At 37.5% G+C, this 8906-nt stretch overlaps 1 protein-coding gene across 3 annotated transcripts in view; it reads left to right on the top strand.

The window, feature by feature from the left end:
* The first annotated feature begins 3103 nt into the window (after window positions 1–3103).
* LOC137255836 (POU domain, class 6, transcription factor 1-like) overlaps window positions 3104–8906 on the top strand; it is a 78941-nt gene continuing 73138 nt past the window's right edge. For all 3 annotated transcript variants that reach the window (XM_067793404.1, XM_067793405.1, XM_067793401.1), the window contains exon 1: window positions 3104–3156. The gene's annotated coding sequence lies outside the window, so the exon portion shown is untranslated. The remainder of the gene's footprint in view (window positions 3157–8906) is intronic.

The following is an 8906-nucleotide window of genomic DNA, read 5'->3' as shown; positions in this document are numbered from 1 at the left end:
TGCTCCCTAAATTTGGAAAATTGAAGTGTGCTACTTTCCTAACGACTAGTCCCATTAGCAGTATTCTGTTGAATCATATGACAACAAATGAGCAGTTATTACTACGATGAAAGTACTCCTAATCTTCACTGATATTTTACACAGTTATACACCGTTTATTTTACGGTTCTCAAGACAGGGATCAAACCTGAAAACTGTTATCAAGTGCCTTGCTTGTAAGATTCACAAAGGTTTTGAGTAAATCCCACTCTGAAATGATGAATGAATAATTTTCTTCTTGAATGAAAAACACCGCTGCAGATAAAACCTAAACATGGCAAAATATATTCTGATGTGATTTAAAGCACATGATCGTTGACCACATAAAGATTATCCCCCTTTGGACTATTTACTTCCACACCATGCCTGTGGGTCCTATGAAAGATACAACAAACGTCTAACATTTGCATCACTGCGGTCTTTCGTCCACAATATGCAAGGTGGACGCGCTGCCATTTAAGTTCATGGAAGTATTAAACCTCACTCATACAAAGGTAATTGCAGAAGAGTGGGTTAGTTTAGGTTTACACCACACTCGGTAATATTCCAGCTGCATGGTAGCGGTCTGTAAATAATCGAGTCTGGACCAGACAACCCAGTGATCAACAGCATGAGCACCGATCCGCGCAATTGGGAACCAATAACATATTTCATCAAAGTCAACCTGATCCCCCGATTTGCCTCTTCCGACAAGCATGGTTTACTGAAGATCAATTCTAACCCGGACCTTCACGGGTATAATTGCAGAAGAAAATGAATAAAACGAAACATTTGACAGGTTACGAATGAAAATTTGTGTAACGGAAGATCAGTATTACATATCTATATTATTTGTCGCACTGTTAACAGCACTGAGGAATGAGTATGGTGCTACGTCGTTTTCAGCAATGTTCCAGCAATATCACAGGTGTTATCAAAAGTGGACTTCACATATTGTACCCACGTGGGGAATCGAACCTGGGTCTTCGGCCTAACGTGAGAACACCTTAACCACTAGGCTACCCGCTGCCCACATCATTGACATGATATAAGAGGGACTGGTCATTTCGGAGTCAGCTTGCTGCGTCTGAGGACAGGACAGGGACTAGTAAAAAGACGCATATGTCCATTAAGCTCTCTCTCTCTCTCTCTCTCTCTCTATCTATCTCTCTCTCTCATTGATTTCTTATGTGAATGTGTTCACTATATGGTAAATGTTTTATATATGTTAAACACACTTAAAGATATCACGAAACGTTTTTTCGTTATGACGGTAACATTTTAAGATCTCGGAAGTTCTGATTTGAATATAAAAAATAAATAAAAGATGTCGTCAGTTAATCTTGAACACATCATTGAAATGATGTCCCTAATTTCTTAATAAAATTAATGTGAAAAGGGTTTGAAAAGGGTTTGAAAAGGGTTTGCCATATACGCACGCAAATACACATACATATTCAAGTATGCATCACTGGAAGAATACTGAATGCAACCAATTCCATTTCACCTAATTTTTCCTTTCCATTTAACATTTCGACTTTTAGATCGCATTGGAAAAGTACATATGTATACACTGTAATTACAAATGATGAAGACAAGTATGAACCTTGTACTTAGTACCAGCACATGCAGCAAATGAGTTTGAAAAACCTGGTACGATATTGCCGGGCAAACACCTCTACCTCACTGACTGACGTTTATTCAGAGTTCAGTATTTCACAAACAAACAGAGCATTGACGAACCGAATGTTTTAACATAAAACCCCACAATAACATACGCAAAGGCGAACAGTCTTCCAAACTCGCGTGTGAACGTAAACTTAATGCGGAATAGAAGTGTAAGGTAGAACGAATGTATTTAGATATTATGTTTTAGAAGTTCTGTACGGTTGTGATTTGGTATGGTTTGTTGTTGTTGTTGTTAGTGGTGGTGGTGGTGGTTGACACGTGTCATCGTATCCCAGATGCGCAGATCGATGCTCATGCTCTTGATCACTGGATTATCTGGTCCAGACTTGAATGCTGACAGACCGCCGTCATGTAGCTGGTATTTTGCTGGGTGCGACGTTAAACAACAAACAAATAAAATAAAAGCATGTCCAGCAAAAACACAAAAGCAAAACAACAACAACACAGCATCTCGATTTGATTTAAATTTTAGACAAAACAAATGTATCGTGAAATTAAAAAATTTAATAGATTTATTTCGTTAGTGTAGATCGCTACACATCTGCATGTACGTTTACTGAAAAGGGTCGTGTGGCCATCCAATCTTCATTTCCGTTGATAAACCTACGCATCTGATCCACTCACCCCCCACCTCCTCCTCCACCTCACCCCACCCATTGAAACTGCCTCATCCGCGTTTCTATCGGACCTCTAAATCCACTCACTTTTTTAGTCAACGCTTGATTATAAACTGCAAAATTAAAAAAAAATATATATATAAATAAAAAACATTTCGCTAATATGGAGTTTACTTGTTATATATATAAAGGAACGACTGCTGCTTTATTAGCAGTCTAGACACATAACGGTTTCATCTAGATTTAGCATAAATATATCAGTATTAGCTTTTATCATGGATGTGTACATTTGCATAAATTATGCTAACTGATGAGGTAATGATTGAATACTAGAATACATCATAATTAATGGCTAGAACCTATAATATTGAATGTGTCGGACAGGTGCACATAATTACTTAACCATATAACTAAAGAAATCAATACCATTTGTCCCATGACACATTGAGGTTGTTGGTTGTGTATGCACCCAAGTCAAAAGAGTTCTTACAAATACGTTTCAATTTTGTTTAAACCGTACAATCGTTTCATGTTATATACAATCTTGTTTATAAACATTGAACAACTTCCATAAACATCATATTATGTTAATGAAATCGAACATAACCTAGTTCAAACAGAAGCATTTCCTTATAGGAATAAAAATACGAACAAGCCGTCCCTATATGTCCAACAGACGCCTACGATTGCATGCATAATTAGTCGTGGAGAATATAGCATATAACAGGTACCCTCTATTAGTTCAACCTTGTGCCCAAAAATAGAAATTCCCCGGTCGCATTCGACTTGCCATTGTTTGGCAAATCCAATTCTCAGCGTAGAGCTTCTGGAGGTAGGTGGGACATCTAATATTTATTTATGACGAATTATCATTAACATAATTTATTAACATGCACATGTGCTTAGGTGCATTGTCAGTCGGCGTATTTCTAGGGATGGCATTTATTTAGACGACATCGTTACCTTTCCTGATACATCTTTATTTCGCAGTTTGTCGGAAAATTTGGCAAATTTCGCTGAGGAATTTCGAATATTTGGTGAGTTGTATAAATTTTAATATCTGGCGCATGTACATAAGATGGTGTAGTATTATCATAATTTATTGTGTGCGGTATTTCAACATGCTTCCTACCGTCGCATCCCGATCGTTTTGGCCTGTCCGAGACCAGAGGATGCATGTTGTCTTTGAATCCATCTTTTCGAACTTACCAGGGTGTTCTACAGACAATATACACCGGCTTCGTACGCATATATCACAGTTGATTGACAAGTTGTTTATTTCTGACTGCGGCAAGCCGGCCATGTGCTTTTATCAATCTGACAGGAGTTTGTTTACTAGTATTATCATAATTTATTGTTAATTATTATGAAAAGTGCATCCAAATTGCAATTAGACCAAGGTGTAGTAATACATTTTATATACATTTTAGTGACTTTTGAGTTGAATTTCAACATTTGTTAAATCGTAAACGTACCTGTTTATTTTTATGACTAATTTTAATAGTTTTAGTTTTGTTTAATTATTTTTGCTTAGAGGAAGAATTTTGAAATAAAAACTTAAAACAGACTATATTCAGATTGAATAATATATATTGTTATGACTGACAGTTGAGTTAGCAGAAGTATTATTGCATCTTATTCAATAGGCAGATCTTTGTCAAGTGTGTTAAATTTGTTTGTTTCAGTTGAATGAATATATTTAATTGCAATCAAACTTTTCAAGAGAAGACTTCAGAGAACAAAGTAAAGCAGAATTTGTTGACAAACAAAGTGATTTATTGTCCGAAAGGAAATTCTTTAAAGATAACTACCCCTGAATGAAACAATACAGTTACTTAAAAGAAAATTGTATAGAACACTTATGAACAGATAAAATGATTAATGTTTGGAAAAAAAACCTCTTTAAAATGCTTATGTGCCTCATAACTGTGAGATCTGCATTGTCAACAAGCATGCAATACGATGATAAGAAAGTAATACTTTTGTTAATAACTAACAAACATGAAAGGTTTATTGACCAAAATGACTCCAAAAGTCAAATTGTTGTTTTGCTGTTGTTCTTGAAAAACAGAAGGGTGACATAATTAGGATACTGGTTTCTTGTCTTGCAAACCTTTATTAAGACCATTCACAGAATCCCTTGTTGTGAATGTTCTAGAATATTGCTATAAGCATCATGTAACCAGTGTCAGCAACTGACAGAAAAAGATTGCTAGGAGCAGTACAGTGATTACTCATAACTTGACATAAGCAATAAAGAATTACAGTTTTTATGGTGGGAAAATATGTGTTTGTGTGAGAGTGATTTAATGCTTTGTCCCATGTTTGTTTTCATTCTTGCTTATTGATGAAATGTATTTCCTTTTTAATTAAACGTATTCATCTGGCAAGTTTTGTAAATTATTCAAACTATATAATACTGTTTGCATGTTAACTTATTATTATTATTATTATTATCATTATCTTAAGTTGAAGTAAAAAACATTGTGTCTGCTTTACCAATCATAGAGTTTAAAATCATTTATGTTAGATATCTATTTTTTCAAATGGATTGATGTTTGCTGAACTTACAGATCAGATTTTTACTAGACTGGGGCTTCAGGCAAGCAGCTAAGATCACAATTTCACTAATGTGAAATTACAATCCAATGTGAGTCGAGTAGGTGGTGTAGCCTGATGCTTAAAGCGTTCGCTCATCACGTCAAAGGCCTTGGTTTGATTCCCCATGTGGTTAAAACACGTAAAGCCCATTTCTGGTGTTCACCTGCCGTGATATTCCTGCAATATTGTTAAAAGCAGAGTAAAACCCAGCTCACTCACTCACCCCAGTGTGAATGAACTACTTCAGCCTACCAGTCCAAATTTGTCTTTGAGCAGGATTTTCAAACGATTTTAGTCAAAACCACCTGTATTATAATATTATTGGTAAGTTTGTTTGGTCCAGAATCACCATATTAAGCCTTGGGCAGCTTGTCTCTATAATTACAGCATCTCTGACATGTTAAATATGCAAACATGTATTGTAATGCAAGTAAGGTATGCAATAGCCTCGCAAAGAAAACAAAAATACAATTTTAAGTGTAACCTGAAAGAATCTGAAAGAATACAAATATGGTGAATAAGCAGAATTAGAGGAACATTGTTAATGTTGCCCTTTACCTACAGCACAATATCACTAATGAACTAATTATATTTACAATGAGGTTTTGAGTCTTCCAAAGGGGGAGGGTCAGTTATTCAGTGAAACGTACATGGTTTCAAGTATTCAAGTAAATATTCAAGATCGAAATCCATACTTTTAGTGAAGTCAGTGATTCTGTTCAGTATGATTCCAGTTTAATTAGTTAAATTTACTTTACTTATGCTTATTTGGAAAGAATGGTTACCATGGTAATACAGTGAATGAGTGAGTTTAGGTGTACCCTGCATTCAGCAATATTCCAGCAATATCTTGGCTGGAACACCAGAAATGGGCTTCACATAGTGTACCCATGTGGGGAATCAAACCTGGGCCTTCGGCGTGACAAGCCAACACTTTAACCACTAGGCTATCTCACAGCCCTTGGTCAAATGTAACAGGTTATGTTTTGGATTACATTTTCTCAGTGAAACTGAGATTCTATTACTTTTGTTGGATTGAGTCCTATCTGGGATTTGAACTCACTCTCTCTGAGTCAGGCACCTAATCCCCAGCACATGTTATGTATGCCAGTGGTTGCCAGTTTGAAGGTAATAAATTAATGTAAATATGCGAGTTCGACATTATTAAACCTTGTGAAAGACTTGTCAAATATACTTGTGATCTACTAGTTTACCTGGTAAATCACAGTGGTAACGTCATTGATGATTATCATGATGTGTAGCTTGAACATGCTCTCCAATGTAGTGTGAATTTCACACACATTAACTCTGTATTAAAGAGTGTCTTAAGGAGACATTTTTTTACATTGTCTGGCCATTTTAACGTAACAATGACACATCTGCTGATCTTTAAATCTGAGTCTCGTCAAACCAAACAGGTGCCCTCGGTGGACTGGATACACATCAAATCGACCTGTTGCATAGATCCAAAATCCTTGAAAACAGACACCTATTTTAATCTCGACTGGTTTCAGCTGTAGTGTGATATACATGAGCTTGTAATTGTGTTTTGTGTTTATTGGTTACATGTGAAGTTGATTGGTGGTTTCTGTCAAAGGTTTTTGTTTTTAGGTTCATCTTATGTTTCCATATTACGGCAGACTTCGCCACTTTGGGATGACAGGCAACAATATCTGAACTACTGCTCCATGCAGTATCAACAAACAGCATCCATTTAGAAACAAAATCCAACGATCTTTGTCTGAAGTATGATAGGTAATATTATTAGATAAATTATGGTGCATGCATATCCAAAACAAATGTTGTCAGCTGAGTGACTTGAATCAGTTTCTGTTGTTTTTATCTCAAATAACCTTCATGCTCAACTATTAGTGCCCAAACAGATTTTTTAATGCAAATATAGACAGTTGGATTATGTTGGGCTTTACCAGATTCTAGATTCTAGACTAACATCTAGTCTAACATATTTTGCAGAAAAAAACCATAAAAATAATAATGAAATGTACTGAAAAAGAGCCCAGAGACTTTCTCCAGACTTGTCAGATATTCTAGACTTGAATAGGCTTTCTTCAATATTTGTTTCAAGGTCTGTAAGAGAGATTATGATCAGTCAATCACAGTGTCCAGAGATTACCACAACATGTAATTGTTGGCCACCTGTCAGTGTAAACAGGGAGCATGATGGACAAAGACATGTAGGGGCAGGCCAGATGACCCCTGGGGTGGGGCTGTGAAGGTGTCTGTGATCACTCAGAGGGAACTAGTTTTGATGTAGGCATAATCAGACAGCAAGACAATTAACACCTTGCTAGCTGGCCCCTGTTGTGATTATGTTTAAGTGTGACTTGGATAAATGGAATGATGGCTTGGATGGTGAATGAAGAAATAATTTCTGAATGAACGAATGGACAGATGTACAAATGAATGAGGAAATGAACAAACGAGTGAGCAAATGAATGAATAAGTGAATTTGTAGTGTATAGTGTTACATATCAGCCATAACACATATCTTTGAATGTACAACTGACATAGTGGAAGGAATCGAAGAACCTTGGTTTAGTTGTTAAACGAAGAGTTATGTCCCATTAGTGTGCCAGAATCCAATAATTATCTGTTAGAATCCTGTATTTGTCTGATTACGTTTGTGTAGGATGATACAGGTTTACAGGCAACATGGTTTCACAACTTTTGGTACAAGGTGCCTGGGCATCAGGTTTCGACCTTCCAGTTTGGGCAGATGCTGTATCCACTGAGCTATCTCCTACTCCTAGTTTCCCATAAACTGTGGGATGGAGGCAGAGGCGCAGGCTGAAGGTTGGAGGTGGAGTTGGAGGTGGAAGGGATGGGTAGGATAGAGGTGGAGGTGGAGGGCAGAGGTGGAAGGAATGGGTAGGGTGGGGGTGGGGGTGCAGGTGGGGGTGGAAGTGATGGGTAGGGAGGCCTAGTGCTTACAGTATTTGCTCATCATGGCGCACACTTGGGTTGGATTCCCTGTTTTTGGTGTTCCCAGAAGCGTTGTGCTAGAATATTGCAGTGTAAAACTAAACTCACTAGCTCGAAATCTTGGATGCTCTATGTAGCCACGAGATAACTCTAGGGCTTGTTGATATGAGGATGAACTTTGGGGACTAGAATAAGGATCAGGGACGAGGATGAACTTTGGGAGCTCGAGTTAGTTTCAAGGACAAGGACAAACTTTGGGGACTAGAGGGGATCAGGGATGAGGATGAACACTGGGGACTAGAGTAAGGATCAGGGACAAGGAAGAGTATCATGGATATAGAGTGAAGATCCAAAACTAGGCTGAGCATCAGGGACTGAAATGACTTATCAGGGAAAAGAGTGAAGATCAGGGACATGAGTGATCAAAGACATGAGTGAAGATGTCCAGAATGTGGATCAGTCTAGAGTGTGGATCCAAGGCTACAGCATGGATCGGAATCTAAAGAGTGGATCTGAGTCTAGAATGTGGATTGGGGTTAGGACCATGGATCAGACTAGAGCTTGGATCAGAATTGAGAATATGAATTGGAGACAAGAGTGTGGATCGGGGGCTAGAGTGTGGAATTGGGTTCTTGAGACTGGAAAAGAGACTACTGTGTTGATTGGGGTCTAGAATGTGGATCAGTCTAGAGTGGGGATCAGGGTCTGGAGTGTGGATCTGGGTCTAAGGTGATGATAAAATGGTTGTAGCAGGTGCGTTTGCTCCAGACCAGTTAATGTATAGGTGTTTGTGATATTATAATAATATTGCTGGGAAGTGATCTAAACTCACGTACAGTCAAGAGATGTAATATGAATAATGTTCTAGAAGCCAGGCAATAGGAGGTGTGTCTAAACTAAAAGAGAAAGAAACTTCTCATTTGAGTGAGAGATCTACTTGAGGGTGAGAGATCTACTTGAGGAAGAGAGACTGCTGCCATTTTGGAATAAAAAAAAAAGAAGAATCCCATCGAAAATGGATTAGATAATACAGACAGC

The sequence above is a fragment of the Haliotis asinina genome, chromosome 11 (assembly GCF_037392515.1).
Source record: "Haliotis asinina isolate JCU_RB_2024 chromosome 11, JCU_Hal_asi_v2, whole genome shotgun sequence".
In the NCBI taxonomy this organism is placed as follows: Eukaryota; Metazoa; Mollusca; class Gastropoda; order Lepetellida; family Haliotidae; genus Haliotis; species Haliotis asinina.
This window is presented reverse-complemented; position numbering and strand designations above follow the sequence as displayed.